This window comes from Danio rerio, chromosome 15, assembly GCF_049306965.1.
Source record: "Danio rerio strain Tuebingen ecotype United States chromosome 15, GRCz12tu, whole genome shotgun sequence".
NCBI classification, from domain to species: Eukaryota; Metazoa; Chordata; class Actinopteri; order Cypriniformes; family Danionidae; genus Danio; species Danio rerio.
In genome coordinates, this window is record NC_133190.1 from 23514726 (window position 1) to 23535205 (window position 20480).

General features: G+C 37.9%; 1 long non-coding RNA gene across 1 annotated transcript; it reads left to right on the plus strand.

The window, feature by feature from the left end:
- Positions 1-7221: 7221 nt before the first annotated feature.
- On the plus strand, positions 7222-20480 carry LOC141377830 (uncharacterized). The gene is made up of 3 exons (XR_012390821.1): positions 7222-7374; positions 9377-9493; positions 18679-20480. It is a non-coding gene; the product is annotated as an uncharacterized lncRNA (long non-coding RNA).

Genomic DNA, 20480 nt, shown 5'->3' on the forward strand with positions numbered 1-20480 from the left:
TGATTAATTCTAAACAGCTTTGAGGGATATCGTTTTAAAAGTATTGATTTAGCACTGGTATCGAAAAAAAACCCAAACACTACCCAACCCTACTGAAAACTGAAGTACACTTTTTCAATTTACTATGATCTATGTGAAGCTGCTTTGACACAATTTACATTGTAAAAGTGCTATATAAATAAAGGTCAATTAAATTAATATGTAAACTTAATGTTACTTTATTAACACTTTATGAACACTTTTCTATTGCTTTTCAATGTAAACACACTTGATGGACGTACATGATCTTTAAGTTTAAACACAGCAGTGTATTAGTAAGTATTTAACTTAGCCATTATTCACACATGAACTCATGTTGTGTTTACAGTAAATAATGCTACTAACAGCTGAGTGTGAAATATTTAACAGTGATAAAATCAAACGCACTTGTTGCAAATGTGCCATCTTAGTCAACTTAATTTTCTACATTTGTTTCAACTGGTCTTTGAAAGAAAAGCTGTAAATGCTAACTGATGCTCCAGAAGGACATCTTGTGCAGTAACAGCTAGAGGGTGAAAGTGTTTGGAGTCTGTATATGTGTCTTTTTTTAATCTATCTGTGCCCTTTAAGCAGTTGGAAAAGACAAAATGCATTACTGCTTTATAAGTGAACAATGCATAAAATTAACATACATATAAGATAAAAGGCGGCACATTTAAGATGGTAGTAAATTACTTTTAAGGCTGTAAATGACAGTGATTTATTGTTAGGCTTTGGACAAAGTGCTAAAATGTAAATTTGGAAAAGGTGTAAAAAAAGGTGCCTAATATTTTCTGTTGCTTCCACTGGGCAGAACTAAATGGAATATACAATAAATGTTTCGACATAATTAGAACAATTTTGAAATCTGTTCAAATGTTTTCACCCTGGGCTCTTGTTACATTCCTGTACATTTCTGTGTTGCGTGATTATTATTATTATTTTCGCTAGTCTCTCTTATTTTCACTTTCTCTCTCCCTGTGCTCACTCGCTCTCTCCCTCTCTCCCACTTTCACCCATACAGTGGCTCTGATTGGCTACCACTGCCCAGCTGTTTGCCATGTCCCTCCCTGACGTCACCTACGGTCTGCAATCCAGCCGCTGCCACGGTGGCATAAAAGTGCTGACAGGACGCTACTCGAGAGGCCCTGAATTTCTGTGTTGTGTTGTGTGTCAGTGAAATTGCAATCTGTTTTCATTGTGTTACAATTTGTTATATGTCCGTTGTTATGTGTGTGTTCTCTATTTGTCTACCGTCAGTGTTATGCACATCTGAGGTTGGAGAGTGGGACAGGTAAGAATGTCGCTTGACATACATTGTGCACATGTAGTTTTGATTATCGCTGTTATTAGACACACTAGGCACGGGGCGTGCTCCACCCACTGTACTTTTGTTTTCTCACAGTATATATTAGAGTAGGTTAGGTAGTGCGTAATAGACGCGAAGATTTCTTTTCGATAATTGCTGTATTTTTCTTTTGGATAGTTAGGGTAGTGGTTGGGCCAATAGATTGTTTTGTTTTATTTATTTCTATTGTTTGGATGCCGCCCGTGTCTCATCTCTCCAACTCTCTCATCAATCTGTTCAAACATCTTGTGTCCCATTTGTTGTCTGTAAATTTCCATATATCCTTGTAAACATTTATTGTTGTTTCTATATACATGTTTTTGCATTTATTATTATCACCATCTTTGTAAATAAACTCATTTTATTGCATTTTGTTAGTCTTGGTATTTTGTCTGTGGTATTTTTGATATTGTGTGTTTGCTTATGTGTCTCACCCAAAATTAATGTTACTCTCCTTCCCCTTGACTCACCATCTTTAAAATCATGACAGCTCTTATTGTATCTTGTTTAGTTTTAGAGCATTACATTTCTTAATAACTGTAAAGATGTTGATCATAGTCAGGAAAGCCATCTATTTTATCAATGAAACACATTATATGAATTAAAGTTCATAGTGAACTCTGTTGTCTTAAAATTAATGCTGGCCCCATACATTTTATATTCATTTCTGACTGTTCCTGCCAGCCAATATGGTGGTGTCAGCAGAATGGTTCATGTGACCTCCAGAGTTATAATAATGCACAATGTATTGTGGCAGTAAGTTGACAAACCTTCAGTCTGTTGTTGAACAGTCTTCCATGCTGGATAAAACAGCCTTCTGGATCATGTGTACCTATTAGCCACTTCTTTGCACTCTTAACCATTTGTGGATCTATATATATGTATTTCTGTTCTTTGACAAAAGACTTCAGGACAAAGGCAGTCAACCTGGTAGTGTGAAGGATTTAACATGAAAAAGTCATCCATCATAAATTGCTAAGCAAGCATTTTTCTATTTCTTTTTTACAACTCACTTGGGGTTATAATTGTATTTATATTAATGTAATGTAATTTATATAATTGTAAACCATATTAATGTATGTTTTAGCAAAATTATGAACACAGTATTTACCATGCATTCCCCTTTCCATTGCCAAATGTGCTGTCAGATTCTGGAGTGCATTACAGCTCTAAATATAAATAAAAACGATAAATGACCTTAAATATAACACATACATGTATAGAGATTGTGTATAGGTATAACTTTACTCACATGGGAAACGGAGGCCACGTGAATGGCTTGTTAGCACAATTAAGTGCACTCAGCATGCCATGCCATCTAATAATTGTAGGAAACAAGTCCAAAAGGCAGTTGACTAAAGCCAAATAAAACAACGCAGAAATTGGGCTAATGTGCAGGATTCAGTAACCATTTTGACATGCATAGAAGGAAAAAAGAAATACATAGGCCTAGTCTACTTTAACCGGTTTTCAGCATTTGTCAGTACTTAGCCTACATCTTTTGTGTTCAACAGAAGAAAAAAAGAAAAAACCTCTAAGCTGGTTTGGAACAAGTAAATGACGAAATTATAATTATAATTTGGGTGAACACCTGCATTTAACATTGTTTAGAAAATTAAGAGCAAAGCTAGCAGCTCCCACATGGAAATAACCTATATGAGGACGTATGCACATGAAATCTGAATGCAGTATATATGCACATATATGATAATATGCGGTATGTGTATATATGCCACATATAGCCAAAATTGAAGTGCGTACATACAGGGCATATAGGTCTCATGTATTGATTATTTATATCCTAAATAAGCCTTATGTACATACAAGATGAACTAACTAAAAACAACAACAACACTTGAAATAGGTATCACATGTAATTGGCATGTTATGGAATTTAACTATGGCAAATAAGTGAGAAGAGATGGAAAGCTATGATGTCTGCGTGTTTTCTTGAAACATTTACAAGGTCAATTCTTTCTTGTATGAAGATAGTGGAAAAGAAGGAAATGTATAACAAAATAGTTTATTTTTTTCTGTTCAGTTTTTGCCTTATTTTTGTTTATTATATTTTTACTTGTACTATTTGATTGTTCTAAAGTAAATCAAAATTTTTTATTTCTTTTATTTATGTTGTCAAGCAGCTATGGATTTGAATATTTTTACTAATATATAGGTAAACATATACTGTAGGTGAACGTATATGGCATATATGCACACATTTATGCATATATTTACCAACATAGGTACATTTATGTGTACATATATAGCCTACAGGAGTATGTGCATATATGTGCTTATATGTACATATACAGTAATATAGGACAATGGGCAATTTTATATATGTCACATATATAAAAAACCTTTATCAAAACCTATATTAAAACATACTTTATATGTAAGTTCTTTCCGTGTGGGTTATGTTTTGACTCTGACATCCCAAAAGAGTTGATTTCGCATCTTTCTGCTTACAGATCTATAAATAATAAATATCTAATTGTGTGGGCCTATAAATCTCTAGATCTATGGGTTTCCTCCAAGTGCTTTGGTTTTCCACACAGTCCAAATACTGTAATTTTGATGCTTATTGATCATTTGATCCATGCAAAACCATGGCATTATTTTTCTGCTTTGGTTATTACACTTGTAAAAGTTTGTTATAAGCGGATTAAGGTTGTTATATATTACGTAATAGGTTATATACTTCAAGTGGAACAAAAACCAGAAGAATTTTTAACATCTACAACATCTAACAGTCTATATTCTACTGTAATAATAATTTAATAATAAATATGCAAATCTCTAATCATCACCCTTTATAAAGCATAATGTTGCCAAATATTAAAAGAAACACAGATGAATAATAATAAAAATATTGTTTAGTATCTCAGCAAATATTCATTTATTTTATTAGATCAGATGCAATTAGAATTTCTAAATTTCCTTAAGTAAGCAACAAATTCCCAGTTTAAGAAACTAACCATTTGTTAAACTGGTAAGTGGCTTGTGTTTTTGACTTACAGAGATATCCATCACAATATCAAAACCACCATTAACCATATCCTCCTGTTCTTAGGTAAGAATCACAAACAGGGAGTTTTATAAACTTCTTTCTCATTTATGGCTCTTTCTTTCCAAAGCATCCCATGACCAACCCTCTTATTTTATTTGATTAAGTTGTCATGTTATTAGACTTTTTGCACTTTTCAACAGATTCCTGAATAATCCATTAATTTCATATTAATTAACTAATTTCATAAAATCAAATAAGACAGCAGTAACGCATGAGTGTGAACCCCTGATATGCAGATGGAAAATATAAAATGTAAGATTTAGACATGTTTATATATGCAGGAAAACCACATGTATAAATAAGCTAAATGGTATTTAACTTTTATATAAACACATAATCTACACACTGGTATTGTGAAAAGAAGTTATACTTGAAAACCCTCAGAGCATTATATTTGCATTACACAGTATAAAGCTTAATAGATTGAAATAATTAGATTTTTTTAAAATTAAGTTTGTATATACTTTAAAAAAAAAAAGTTTTGTTTGTCTATTCAGTTAAACAGTGAAATTATATAAAACTATTATATAAAACTCTTATATAATTCTAAAACAGTTTTAGAAGTGTTAGTGGATTTTAACTTTAGCGTCTAAAAGGTATGTGTATTGGAGGTTTGTGTGTACAATAAGTGTGTACATGTTTGAAATGTGAAATGGCTTGAATGTGTTTTATGAATAAAAATAATAAAATAATTTGAGTGTAATTTGGCTTATTTGTTACAATATTATAATTGTAATTTTGTGCATTTCATAAGATGATGTATTATGGACTTGCATTGTCATTGGCATAATTACAGATTTCCCCATTTTCTTATGTTTGAGATGCGGGTTACTGTGTATAAAATAGAATGATATTGTGAAGTCCTGCAATGTGTGTGTATAAGCAAGCTGCTGTCAATATGGAAGATGATAAAATCCTTTACAATGTGCGCACACATTTTATTCTTTCGAATGTCAGACCACTGGAGCTCTGTGGTCTAGGAATTTTTTTCTTTTCTGCAAGTCATCTGCTCATATCTAATCAGTGCTTTGGCTGAGCGCCTAAAATCTAATACTGAAAAATTGATGATTTTGCTAGTTTTTGGCTGAAAATTATATATATTTTTATAATGGTAGTTAAAAAGTTGGCAATAAGCAGTAGATTCACTTTTACCAATAAAGTATTACATATTAGACAAATATCAGCTTCAAAGTGTATTATTATTATTGAACTAACTGTAAATTAAACAGGTCAAAAGATGAGCCTGTACTATAAATATGTAAACAAATATGATATACATTCAACTAACTACAAAATAACTAATATGCCATGTCAATATATGAAACTTCTGTCAAATTCAGATCAGATATTAATAATTGTCATGATAAATCCGGATCCTGTAAAAATGTGTCCATGTGAAAAGTGAACAGCTGTTGGTTTCTAAACCTTGTTTATTCTTTAAGTTGCATGTGCTTTGTTTTCATTTACTCTCCCTTTCCTATATGACCATGAGTTTGCAGAGGTGTAATAAAAGCATTATTGTATATTACTTCATTGTTGGGCGCCTGCAGCTGCTTTACTGTAAACATTCAATTATTTTATTAATTCCACAAAATGTAACTGCACAGAAAATCTTTGTGTATGTTTTGCAATGTTAGTCTGACAATAAAGAAATGCCAAAGCTTAGCCTTAATGCTTTTCAAATGCAAACGCCAGTTGTTTTTATTTGCCATATACTTTAAAAATGTATTACTCTTTATTTTTGTCAATACGTTTTTGTTTGACTTATATTGGTTATACCTTTAGTGCTTAGAGGTTGATGTATTGTACAGTCAGGTTAGTTATTTTAGAGCAGAGATGCTCAAACTTGGGCCCGAGGGCCAAAGTTGGCCCATTCTAACCTGATTTGGCCCACCATCCCAGAGGAAGAATGATGGGGAGGTGGTTGGTGCAGTTATCTTTGACAGAGATCGTCTTTAGAATTTAATGTAAAATTTTGTTTATTAGTTTTGTAATTTCTTTTGTTTTGTTAATTTCTTTCTAAAATTTAAATACTGTATAAAAACCATCTGTGACAGATCAAGGCAAAGGCAGGTAAAGCTTAGTGTATTTCGCATTGATCTTCATTATAATAATGGGTTTGTTTATGTTTTTACTTTAATAAATTCATTATACATTTTTAAAATCATATACTATGTTAGTTAATATAATTTAAAGAAATATTTTCTAGTTATTTTTAAATATTGGGCAGCAAGTTAGGAAATTACTCATGGGAATTTTGATGTAATACAGCTTGGTTTATTCACTTTTGGTCCACAGACCTCAATCAAGTTTGATTCGTGGACCTTTATAAGAAATTTTGGGCACCCCTTTTTAGACAGTCTTGTACAAATCCATTGCGCCCTCTTGTGGAAAACAGATAAAACACAGTCAAACAGCGCTAAGAGAATCTAAGAGTTGGTTTAGTGTAGAGTTGGGGATGATTCAAATGAAAAGTTCATATATATTTACACACAGAACCAGTGAGCAACAACAGTCAATGGAAAAAGCCACTGTAAAAGATAAGCAATGGTGGGAAAGTGCAGTACATGTTTTAACAAGCCATAATTCGAAATGTTTGGGAAATACATTTGTATTACATGAAAATCATCAGTCAAACATACTAACTAACGTTAACATTGTACACTCCGTTTTAAATTTAGCCTGTTGACACTCACAGCCTATCAGCCTTGATGACATCATCGAACGTCATGCTTCCATTTAGAACGCGTTCCATTCCATCAAGTTGTGAGCTGCTTGCAGAGCCAGAGGAGGAAGCAGAGCTGAAGGGGAAAAGTGAAACGTCGACTACACAGCGTTTACAGTTTATGCAGCTTTACAGCACCAGGGCCAGATTTCTGCAGCCTATTCTGGATTTCGGGACGAAGAAGCCATGACATGCCGGAGGAGTCAGCAACAAGTAACAGCACAAAACACAAGGGAGCACGGGGCACAAATAGTAACTCATTGTTAAATGTAACACAGAGTTTTAAGGTATTTGCTTACGGTTAAACTCGGCAAGCTTCTGTGGTTTTCACCACAATGTCGGCAGCCGTGTTACTGCAATTGCTGAAAAAGTTCAGCAAAATTTTTATTATTGTCAGTATTGTTTTATGAAAAATTATGTGTAAAAAGTATGTACGTAAAATCTTATATTGTTGTGATGACCGTCTTCTAGGCTAAAAGATGAAATCATTTTGAAAGATGTGAAAATCACAGGGACTGCTAGCCAGTTTTGAGGAAAGCATGACAGAGCGGGTGTTACAATTAAACCACACACCGTTGGACACTATTAAACTAACAAAACATTTTTATTTTAGTTTTGAATGTAATGTTGGGAACTTTTTCAATAAAAATGTTTTAATAGAAAATATTGTTTTAATAGAAAAATATATTTTATTGCTAAAATTGCAAATAAATGCATTGTATTACAATGGACAAATGTATAATTATGCAAACAGATTCAAATGTGTTTATCCACTAATCAAATAAATAAATAAACATACTGTGCTGTGTAGAACAAAAAAGAAATGAACCAATTACTGAGGAAAAATAGCTACTATTTAAAGTTAACAGAAATTAAATAAACTGAGTGAAACCTGCCTTTGTAAGCATGTGTTACAGCTAACCCCTGTCTGTTACAACTTGCCCCACAGGTGGGGTAAATACTAACATTTTTACTCCTGGCACTTTTGGCAATACTGAACAGAAACCATAGGCTTGGCGATCATAATTTCAGTGCTCATTTGTAGGAGAGGCTTGGGTGTTATTGGTAAAAAAATATGGTTTGTCTAACCTTACTTTGTTCATTAGTTGACTAAAACCAAAAAGTGTTACTTTGTGCCCCGCTCTCCCCTAACATGAGTTAAAAGCTTAAATCAGGAGCGGTTATAGAATCTTATCACCTTTTAGCGTGTCGTAAAACCATGAACCTCAAAACTATCCTAAGGTAAACAATCCAACCCTAACGTAATAATTTTAGTGTTTTGTTTATTAACTGAAAATTGTGATCTCACTTTTTACTTAATGATCGCGATTAGTATAGTCTTTAACCAGTGTTATTACTTGAGTCACAAACAATCAAATAAAAGTACAGTAATGGTAAAGATTGGAAACAACTTGATGCTTCAAACGACGGTTGTAGAAATAAATTTACGGCAAAAGAGGGGACAAACAACCAACTAAATGTGTCACTCATTATCAAAACAAATTCTTAAAAAACAAGTAATTAGTAATGAAACATGAAGTGTTCATTTGCGTTTATTGAATTGTTAACAGAAAATGATATTTAAAAATATGAATTTAAATTATAGTATTAAATATATGTTAAGTTATATATTTACATTAATTCATTTATTTATTTATTTTCTTTCGGCTTAGTCCCTTTATTCATTAGGGGGTCGCCACGGCGCAATGAACCACCAACTTATACAGCATACAGTATGTTTCACACAGTGAATGCCCTTCCAGCTGCCACCCAGTACTGGGAAAAATATATTGACAATATACTACATATTGCAGCACAGTCCAGTAAATAAAAAGAAACACATATTCCATGACATAGGAAACCAAATAATTTACAAAATACAGCAACAATGTCTCCACAGCTCTGAATGATAGTGTGTACTGCTTACCTCTGTGTTTGATAAACTCACAATAATCTTGTTGTTGGAAGCATTAATTCGGGAGATCAATTTATACATAAACTTCCATCTAGATCTCCTGAATAAATAAGTAACTTGGAGCTTTTGTAAGCAACAGTAGATGCTCTGTAGGTACACCACATGTGAGCATTATACATTACAAACTGACCAAATTGACAAACACATCATAAAATATGCAAAGCTAAATTGAAGAAGTTACAATATAAAAGAAACAACAACAGCAAAAGTGAATCTAATCTGTTGTGAAATGGTGCATAGCTCTAATGACTTCAGGTAAGTAGGAAATGTGAAATAGCATATCAAGACCAGATTTCTTCACGCATGTCAGCTTCGTCTGAAGGAAGAAACTACAACGATGCCAGAAGTCACCAACAGGTAAGATGTTAAACAATGTTGAAGTACAAGCAGGATTGAAATTAATTAGTACAATTGACAGATAAGGTTTGTTTTTTATTCACAAAAGGTAATTAATTTGAGAAGCACATAATATTCTTCAGGACTTTAGATTTTTCTAAAGTCAAGTTTTATGTTATTAATGTCAAGTCCTCTTGTCACTGGTGCATTCATAATATTGCCCAGACTGACTAGTTGTGCACCCATTGTGCAATTTGTCATAATCTGTATCTAAGAAACCTGCAAGCAACTGACAAATCAGCATATGACTGTCCATGTAAGACAAGGTAAAATGTTGGGGCACTTGTTTCTTGACTGGAAGACTATCAAGGGCTCAAGAGGAAACTCTGTTATTGTGTACCTTGGCCATCTGGATAATATGGGAACGGCTGTCGTTTCACCCAAGGTAAACCGCTGGAGACAGGATTAGGGTATGTCCTCTAGGGTTGCGGTGGGTGGGACAGAGGGCACACCCTAAGTTGGCAAAAATGACAATAAATATTTTTGACTGTTTTTGCTATAATGATAACCAAAAAAAAAAGTGTGTGGCTGATTGGTCTTTATGTCTGAGTGCTTCCTAGCTCCAGTGCAACACTCTGGGTGGAACTGACTATTTATGCGCCCATTGTGCAGTCTGATATAGTCTGCATCCAGAGAACTGGCATCGGTCGGAAGGATCAGGTTAAGAGTGCCCCTTCAAAATGGAAAAAGGAAAGTTATGGCAATGCATTTATGCAGGGTGATTGTCAAAAGCCTGAAATGCCATGGTCCAACATTGTAAAACTTTCCAGTCCAAAGCATAATATGCATTTTGAACAACTAGGGGATGACTGCCAGTTCAAAACAGCAAAGAAAGAAATGTTGTGACACTGCATTATTGCCCAGACTGACTTGTTGTGCACCCATTGTGAAATTTGTCATAATCTGTATCTAAGAAACCTGCAAGCAACTGAGCAATCAGCATATGACTGTCCATGTAGGGCAAGGTAAAATGTTGGGGCACTTGTTTCTTGACTGGAAGACTATCAAGGGCTCAAGAGGAAACTCTGTTATTATGTACCTTGGCCATCTGGATAATATGGGGACGGCTGTCGTTTCACCCAAGGTAAACCGCTGGAGATAGGATTAGGGTGTGTCCTCTAAGGTTGCGGTGGGTGGGACAGAGGGCACACCCTAAGTTGGCAAAAATGACAATAAATATTTTTGACTGTTTTTGCTATAATGATAAACAAAATAAAATGTGTGGCTGATTGGCCTTTATGTCTGAGTGCTTCCTAGCTCCAGTGCAACACTCTGGGTGGAACTGACTATTTATGCGCCCATTGTGCAGTCTGATATAGTCTGCATCCAGAGAACTGGCATCGGTCGGAAGGATCAGGTTAAGAGTGCCCCTTCAAAATGAAAAAAGGAAAGTTATGGCAATGCATTTATGCAGGGTGATTGTCAAGAGCCTAAAATGCCATGGTCCAACATTGTAAAACTTTCCAGTCCAAAGAATAATATGCATTTTGAACAACTAGGGGATGACTGCCAGTTCAAAACAGCAAAGAAAGAAATGTTGTGACACTGCATTATTGCCCAGACTGATTTGTTGTGCACCCATTGTACAATTTGTCATAATCTGTATCTAAGAAACCTGCAAGCAACTGAGCAATCGGCAAATGACTGTCTGTGTAGGGCAAGGTAAAATGTTGGGGCACTTGTTTCTTGACTGGAAGACTATCAAGGGCTCAAGAGGAAACTCTGTTATTGTGTACCTTGGCCATCTGGATAATATGGGGACGGCTGTCGTTTCACCCAAGGTAAACCGCTGGAGATAGGATTAGGGTGTGTCCTCTAAGGTTGCGGTGGGTGGGACAGAGGGCACACCCTAAGTTGGCAAAAATGACAATAAATATTTTTGACTGTTTTTGCTATAATGATAAACAAAATAAAATGTGTGGCTGATTGGCCTTTATGTCTGAGTGCTTCCTAGCTCCAGTGCAACACTCTGGGTGGAACTGACTATTTATGCGCCCATTGTGCAGTCTGATATAGTCTGCATCCAGAGAACTGGCATCGGTCGGAAGGATCAGGTTAAGAGTGCCCCTTCAAAATGGAAAAAGGAAAGTTATGGCAATGCATTTATGCAGGGTGATTGTCAAAAGCCTGAAATGCCATGGTCCAACATTGTAAAACTTTCCAGTCCAAAGAATAATATGCATTTTGAACAACTAGGGGATGACTGCCAGTTCAAAACAGCAAAGAAAGAAATGTTGTGACACTGCATTATTGCCCAGACTGACTAGTTGTGCACCCATTGTGCAATTTGTCATAATCTGTATCTAAGAAACCTGCAAGCAACTGAGCAATCAGCATATGACTGTCCATGTAGGGCAAGGTAAAATGTTGGGGCACTTGTTTCTTGACTGGAAGACTATCAAGGGCTCAAGAGGAAACTCTGTTATTGTGTACCTTGGCCATCTGGATAATATGGGGACGGCTGTCGTTTCACCCAAGGTAAACCGCTGGAGATAGGATTAGGGTGTGTCCTCTAAGGTTGCGGTGGGTGGGACAGAGGGCACACCCTAAGTTGGCAAAAATGACAATAAATATTTTTGACTGTTTTTGCTATAATGATAAACAAAATAAAATGTGTGGCTGATTGGCCTTTATGTCTGAGTGCTTCCTAGTTCCAGTGCAACACTCTGGGTGGAACTGACTATTTATGCGCCCATTGTGCAGTCTGATATAGTCTGCATCCAGAGAACTGGCATCGGTCGGAAGGATCAGGTTAAGAGTGCCCCTTCAAAATGGAAAAAGGAAAGTTATGGCAATGCATTTATGCAGGGTGATTGTCAAAAGCCTGAAATGCCATGGTCCAACATTGTAAAACTTTCCAGTCCAAAGCATAATATGCATTTTGAACAACTAGGGGATGACTGCCAGTTCAAAACAGCAAAGAAAGAAATGTTGTGACACTGCATTATTGCCCAGACTGACTTGTTGTGCACCCATTGTGCAATTTGTCATAATCTGTATCTAAGAAACCTGCAAGCAACTGAGCAATCAGCATATGACTGTCCATGTAAGACAAGGTAAAATGTTGGGGCACTTGTTTCTTGACTGGAAGACTATCAAGGGCTCAAGAGGAAACTCTGTTATTGTGTACCTTGGCCATCTGGATAATATGGGGACGGCTGTCGTTTCACCCAAGGTAAACCGCTGGAGATAGGATTAGGGTGTGTCCTCTAAGGTTGCGGTGGGTGGGACAGAGGGCACACCCTAAGTTGGCAAAAATGACAATAAATATTTTTGACTGTTTTTGCTATAATGATAAACAAAATAAAATGTGTGGCTGATTGGCCTTTATGTCTGAGTGCTTCCTAGCTCCAGTGCAACACTCTGGGTGGAACTGACTATTTATGCGCCCATTGTGCAGTCTGATATAGTCTGCATCCAGAGAACTGGCATCGGTCGGAAGGATCAGGTTAAGAGTGCCCCTTCAAAATGAAAAAAGGAAAGTTATGGCAATGCATTTATGCAGGGTGATTGTCAAAAGCCTGAAATGCCATGGTCCAACATTGTAAAACTTTCCAGTCCAAAGAATAATATGCATTTTGAACAACTAGGGGATGACTGCCAGTTCAAAACAGCAAAGAAAGAAATGTTGTGACACTGCATTATTGCCCAGACTGACTAGTTGTGCACCCATTGTGCAATTTGTCATAATCTGTATCTAAGAAACCTGCAAGCAACTGAGCAATCAGCATATGACTGTCCATGTAGGGCAAGGTAAAATGTTGGGGCACTTGTTTCTTGACTGGAAGACTATCAAGGGCTCAAGAGGAAACTCTGTTATTGTGTACCTTGGCCATCTGGATAATATGGGGACGGCTGTCGTTTCACCCAAGGTAAACCGCTGCAGATAGGATTAGGGTGTGTCCTCTAAGGTTGCGGTGGGTGGGACAGAGGGCACACCCTAAGTTGGCAAAAATGACAATAAATATTTTTGACTGTTTTTGCTATAATGATAAACAAAATAAAATGTGTGGCTGATTGGCCTTTATGTCTGAGTGCTTCCTAGCTCCAGTGCAACACTCTGGGTGGAACTGACTATTTATGCGCCCATTGTGCAGTCTGATATAGTCTGCATCCAGAGAACTGGCATCGGTCGGAAGGATCAGGTTAAGAGTGCCCCTTCAAAATGGAAAAAGGAAAGTTATGGCAATGCATTTATGCAGGGTGATTGTCAAAAGCCTGAAATGCCATGGTCCAACATTGTAAAACTTTCCAGTCCAAAGCATAATATGCATTTTGAACAACTAGGGGATGACTGCCAGTTCAAAACAGCAAAGAAAGAAATGTTGTGACACTGCATTATTGCCCAGACTGACTTGTTGTGCACCCATTGTGCAATTTGTCATAATCTGTATCTAAGAAACCTGCAAGCAACTGAGCAATCAGCATATGACTGTCCATGTAAGACAAGGTAAAATGTTGGGGCACTTGTTTCTTGACTGGAAGACTATCAAGGGCTCAAGAGGAAACTCTGTTATTGTGTACCTTGGCCATCTGGATAATATGGAGACGGCTGTCGTTTCACCCAAGGTAAACCGCTGGAGATAGGATTAGGGTGTGTCCTCTAAGGTTGCGGTGGGTGGGACAGAGGGCACACCCTAAGTTGGCAAAAATGACCATAAATATTTTTGACTGTTTTTGCTATAATGATAAACAAAATAAAATGTGTGGTTGATTGGCCTTTATGTCTGAGTGCTTCCTAGCTCCAGTGCAACACTCTGGGTGGAACTGACTATTTATGCGCCCATTGTGCAGTCTGATATAGTCTGCATCCAGAGAACTGGCATCGGTCGGAAGGATCAGGTTAAGAGTGCCCCTTCAAAATGGAAAAAGGAAAGTTATGGCAATGCATTTATGCAGGGTGATTGTCAAAAGCCTGAAATGCCATGGTCCAACATTGTAAAACTTTCCAGTCCAAAGAAAAATATGCATTTTGAACAACTAGGGGATGACTGCCAGTTCAAAACAGCAAAGAAAGAAATGTTGTGACACTGCATTATTGCCCAGACTGACTAGTTGTGCACCCATTGTGCAATTTGTCAAAATCTGTATCTAAGAAACCTGCAAGCAACTGAGCAATCAGCATATGACTGTCCATGTAGGGCAAGGTAAAATGTTGGGGCACTTGTTTCTTGACTGGAAGACTATCAAGGGCTCAAGAGGAAACTCTGTTATTGTGTACCTTGGCCATCTGGATAATATGGGGACGGCTGTCGTTTCACCCAAGGTAAACCGCTGGAGATAGGATTAGGGTGTGTCCTCTAAGGTTGCGGTGGGTGGGACAGAGGGCACACCCTAAGTTGGCAAAAATGACCATAAATATTTTTGACTGTTTTTGCTATAATGATAAACAAAATAAAATGTGTGGCTGATTGGCCTTTATGTCTGAGTGCTTCTTAGCTCCAGTGCAACACTCTGGGTGGAACTGACTATTTATGCGCCCATTGTGCAGTCTGATATAGTCTGCATCCAGAGAACTGGCATCGGTCGGAAGGATCAGGTTAAGAGTGCCCCTTCAAAATGAAAAAAGGAAAGTTATGGCAATGCATTTATGCAGGGTGATTGTCAAAAGCCTGAAATGCCATGGTCCAACATTGTAAAACTTTCCAGTCCAAAGAATAATATGCATTTTGAACAACTAGGGGATGACTGCCAGTTCAAAACAGCAAAGAAAGAAATGATGTGACACTGCATTATTGCCCAGACTGACTTGTTGTGCACCCATTGTACAATTTGTCATAATCTGTATCTAAGAAACCTGCAAGCAACTGAGCAATTAGCATATGACTGTCCATGTAAGACAAGGTAAAATGTTGGGGCACTTGTTTCTTGACTGGAAGACTATCAAGGGCTCAAGAGGAAACTCTGTTATTGTGTACCTTGGCCATCTGGATAATATGGGGACGGCTGTCGTTTCACCCAAGGTAAACCGCTGGAGATAGGATTAGGGTGTGTCCTCTAAGGTTGCGGTGGGTGGGACAGAGGGCACACCCTAAGTTGGCAAAAATGACAATAAATATTTTTGACTGTTTTTGCTATAATGATAAACAAAATAAAATGTGTGGCTGATTGGCCTTTATGTCTGAGTGCTTCCTAGCTCCAGTGCAACACTCTGGGTGGAACTGACTTTTTATGCGCCCATTGTGCAATCTGATATAGTCTGCATCCAGAGAACTGGCATCGGTCGGAAGGATCAGGTTAAGAGTGCCCCTTCAAAATGAAAAAAGGAAAGTTATGGCAATGCATTTATGCAGGGTGATTGTCAAAAGCCTAAAATGCCATGGTCCAACATTGTAAAACTTTCCAGTCCAAAGAATAATATGCATTTTGAACAACTAGGGGATGACTGCCAGTTCAAAACAGCAAAGAAAGAAATGTTGTGACACTGCATTATTGCCCAGACTGACTAGTTGTGCACCCATTGTGCAATTTGTCATAATCTGTATCTAAGAAACCTGCAAGCAACTGAGCAATCAGCATATGACTGTCCATGTAGGGCAAGGTAAAATGTTGGGGCACTTGTTCCTTGACTGGAAGACTATCAAGGGCTCAAGAGGAAACTCTGTTATTGTGTACCTTGGCCATCTGGATAATATGGGGACGGCTGTCGTTTCACCCAAGGTAAACCGCTGGAGATAGGATTAGGGTGTGTCCTCTAAGGTTGCGGTGGGTGGGACAGAGGGCACACCCTAAGTTGGCAAAAATGACAATAAATATTTTTGACTGTTTTTGCTATAATGATAAACAAAATAAAATGTGTGGCTGATTGGCCTTTATGTCTGAGTGCTTCCTAGCTCCAGTGCAACACTCTGGGTGGAACTGACTATTTATGCGCCCATTGTGCAGTCTGATATAGTCTGCATCCAGAGAACTGGCATCGGTCGGAAGGATCAGGTTAAGAGTGCCCCTTCAAAATGGAAAAAGGAAAGTTATGGCAATGCATTTATGCAGGGTGATTGTCAAAAGCCTGAAATGCCATGGTCCAACATTGTAAAACTTTCCAGTCCAAAGAATAATATGCATTTTGAACAACTAGGGGATGACTGCCAGTTCAAAACAGCAAAGAAAGAAATGTTGTGACACTGCATTATTGCCCAGACTGACTTGTTGTGCACCCATTGTACAATTTGTCATAATCTGTATCTAAGAAACCTGCAAGCAACTGACAAATCAGCATATGACTGTCCATGTAAGACAAGGTAAAATGTTGGGGCACTTGTTTCTTGACTGGAAGACTATCAAGGGCTCAAGAGGAAACTCTGTTATTGTGTACCTTGGCCATCTGGATAATATGGGGACGGCTGTCGTTTCACCCAAGGTAAACCGCTGGAGATAGGATTAGGGTGTGTCCTCTAAGGTTGCGGTGGGTGGGACAGAGGGCACACCCTAAGTTGGCAAAAATGACAATAAATATTTTTGACTGTTTTTGCTATAATGATAAACAAAATAAAATGTGTGGCTGATTGGCCTTTATGTCTGAGTGCTTCCTAGCTCCAGTGCAACACTCTGGGTGGAACTGACTATTTATGCGCCCATTGTGCAGTCTGATATAGTCTGCATCCAGAGAACTGGCATCGGTCGGAAGGATCAGGTTAAGAGTGCCCCTTCAAAATGGAAAAAGGAAAGTTATGGCAATGCATTTATGCAGGGTGATTGTCAAAAGCCTGAAATGCCATGGTCCAACATTGTAAAACTTTCCAGTCCAAAGCATAATATGCATTTTGAACAACTAGGGAATGACTGCCAGTTCAAAACAGCAAAGAAAGAAATGTTGTGACACTGCATTATTGCCCAGACTGACTTGTTGTGCACCCATTGTGCAATTTGTCATAATCTGTATCTAAGAAACCTGCAAGCAACTGAGCAATCAGCATATGACTGTCCATGTAAGACAAGGTAAAATGTTGGGGCACTTGTTTCTTGACTGGAAGACTATCAAGGGCTCAAGAGGAAACTCTGTTATTGTGTACCTTGGCCATCTGGATAATATGGAGACGGCTGTCGTTTCACCCAAGGTAAACCGCTGGAGATAGGATTAGGGTGTGTCCTCTAAGGTTGCGGTGGGTGGGACAGAGGGCACACCCTAAGTTGGCAAAAATGACCATAAATATTTTTGACTGTTTTTGCTATAATGATAAACAAAATAAAATGTGTGGCTGATTGGCCTTTATGTCTGAGTGCTTCCTAGCTCCAGTGCAACACTCTGGGTGGAACTGACTATTTATGCGCCCATTGTGCAGTCTGATATAGTCTGCATCCAGAGAACTGGCATCGGTCGGAAGGATCAGGTTAAGAGTGCCCCTTCAAAATGAAAAAAGGAAAGTTATGGCTATGCATTTATGCAGGGTGATTGTCAAAAGCCTGAAATGCCATGGTCCAACATTGTAAAACTTTCCAGTCCAAAGAATAATATGCATTTTGAACAACTAGGGGATGACTGCCAGTTCAAAACAGCAAAGAACGAAATGTTGTGACACTGCATTATTGCCCAGACTGACTAGTTGTGCACCCATTGTGCAATTTGTCATAATCTGTATCTAAGAAACCTGCAAGCAACTGAGCAATCAGCATATGACTGTCCATGTAGGGCAAGGTAAAATGTTGGGGCACTTGTTTCTTGACTGGAAGACTATCAAGGGCTCAAGAGGAAACTTTGTTATTGTGTTTCTTGGCCATCTGGATAATATGGGGACGGCTGTCGTTTCACCCAAGGTAAACCGCTGGAGATAGGAATAGGGTGTGTCCTCTAAGGTTGCGGTGGGTGGGACAGAGGGCACACCCTAAGTTGGCAAAAATGGCAATAAATATTTTTGACTGTTTTTTCTATAATGATAAATAAAATAAAATGTGTGGCTGATTGGCCTTTATGTCTGAGTGCTTCCTAGCTCCAGTGCAACACTCTGGGTGGAACTGACTATTTATGTGCCCATTGTGCAGTCTGATATAGTCTGCATCCAGAGAACTGGCATCGGTCAGAAGGATCAGGTTAAGAGTGCCCCTTCAAAATGGAAAAAGGAAAGTAATGGCTCTACATTTTGGCAAAACAAAATAAACTTACAAAAGACATTTAGAAATGTCGCCTTACAGACAGGTATCTTGTGTTGCAGAGGAGTGCAGAAAAAAAGGCGCTCCCTGGCCTTTCTATTGACATTAGCGGAGACTTGTACCTCGCTGCATTTGTGTATTGTTGACAGACGCAGGATTCTGGTCCACTTTTGTTGCGTTTTTATAAATTTTTTTTTAAAGTTGAAGGCTTTATCTTATTGCTAAATCAATGAGCAAACTCGGAGCACTTCACTGGCGGTGACTCTTTCCCAGGGGATGCTGAGCTTGTACCACATCCTAAACGTTCTATAACTGTTATATCACACTTTGTAAACAAACTGGTCGTGCTGATATCGCGTTTTGAGAAAAAATACATTTTGTACTCGGCCTAAAATGTACATTATTAAATGTTATTAATGGCAGCAATCCACTCATAGATTAAAGTACATCTGAACAGCGATTTCCAATAATAAAATCCAAATGTCAAAAAATGGCATTTATCGCGTTTTGCAACCAAACCCTTCACTTGCGCCACATTTAAGTCAGCCATCATATAAAGAACTTAATAAGGTCTCAGTACATTCATTCCAATACAGGGGTTTCCAAACTCGATCCTGGAGGGCCGATGTCCTGCACAGTTTACCTCCAACTTTCTTTAACACACCTGCCTGGAAGTTTCTAGAACACCTACAGATGTTACTACTTCAATGTGTTCCTTTTGCCACCATTCATACTGCGGCGACGACTGTAATTGGTGCGCCAGCAACGTTTGACCGCTGGTCGGCACTTTAACCATAGACATTTAGCCTTGCCTTTTTACAATGCTAAACAGACGGCTATGTATGCGCACCTTATGTAATGTTTTCATTTAAAATATAATTTTGATTTAGTTTTCTTAGTAATAAACATGATCTTACTCTGTACTGTATGTTTTAGAAAAGTACATGGTGAGAAGTATAGCCCTTGGCTGCAAAAAGCAAATATAAGAATTAAGTTCTTTAGCCTTTATTCAATTCAATTCAACTTTATTTGCATAGCGCTTTTACAATGTAGATTGCGTCAAAGCAGCTTCACATAAATGGTCTTAGTAATTGGATCAGGGTAGTTCAGTTCTTAGTGTTTAAGTTCAGTTCTCTTTAGCTCAGTTCAGTGTGGTTTAAATAATTACTAAGAGTCCAAACACTGAAGAGCAAATTCATTGATGCGTAGCTCTACCGATCCTGAACAATTCAAGCCAGGGTCGACAGCAAAGAGGGAAAGAAAACTTCACCTATAGGAGAGTGTAGAAAAAAAAGTGCCCTTTAGTGCCCTATTAAATTGTGTTGGGGTGAAAATGTTTCGATTTCTTTGACCATCATGGCGATGTTATTACCTAAAATCTTAAACGTGTGCATATGAAAAACAGTAAAATAATTGTCACCGACTCGGTCCCAGTCATTCCCCTCGCTGGCCAGCAGAGGCCGCCATCTCTGGACTTCTAGCATTACATCATCCATTTACACTGATCGTGCACACCTGAATCACATTCCAGTTAACGACCCACGTACCGTTTATAAGCCGCACTCAAACACTCAGTCAGTGCAAAGTCTTGTTCAGCCCCGGCCAGCATTACTGAGCGTTATATCCAGCCTGATCTCCTGTGTACTACTCCAGCCCGTTTCTGACTCTGCTTCGCCTTCTGCCTGCCCACGACCCACGCCTGATTCACGGACTCTGATACTCGCTGCCTGCTCTTGACCCAAGCCTGTGCAAGTCTGTTTACCGTCAGCCTTTAAACCATTACTACAACTGTTGATGTGTGTTTGCACCTTTGTGCATATTGTGTGTTTGAGTGAGATTGTGATAAATAAATACTGCATAATGG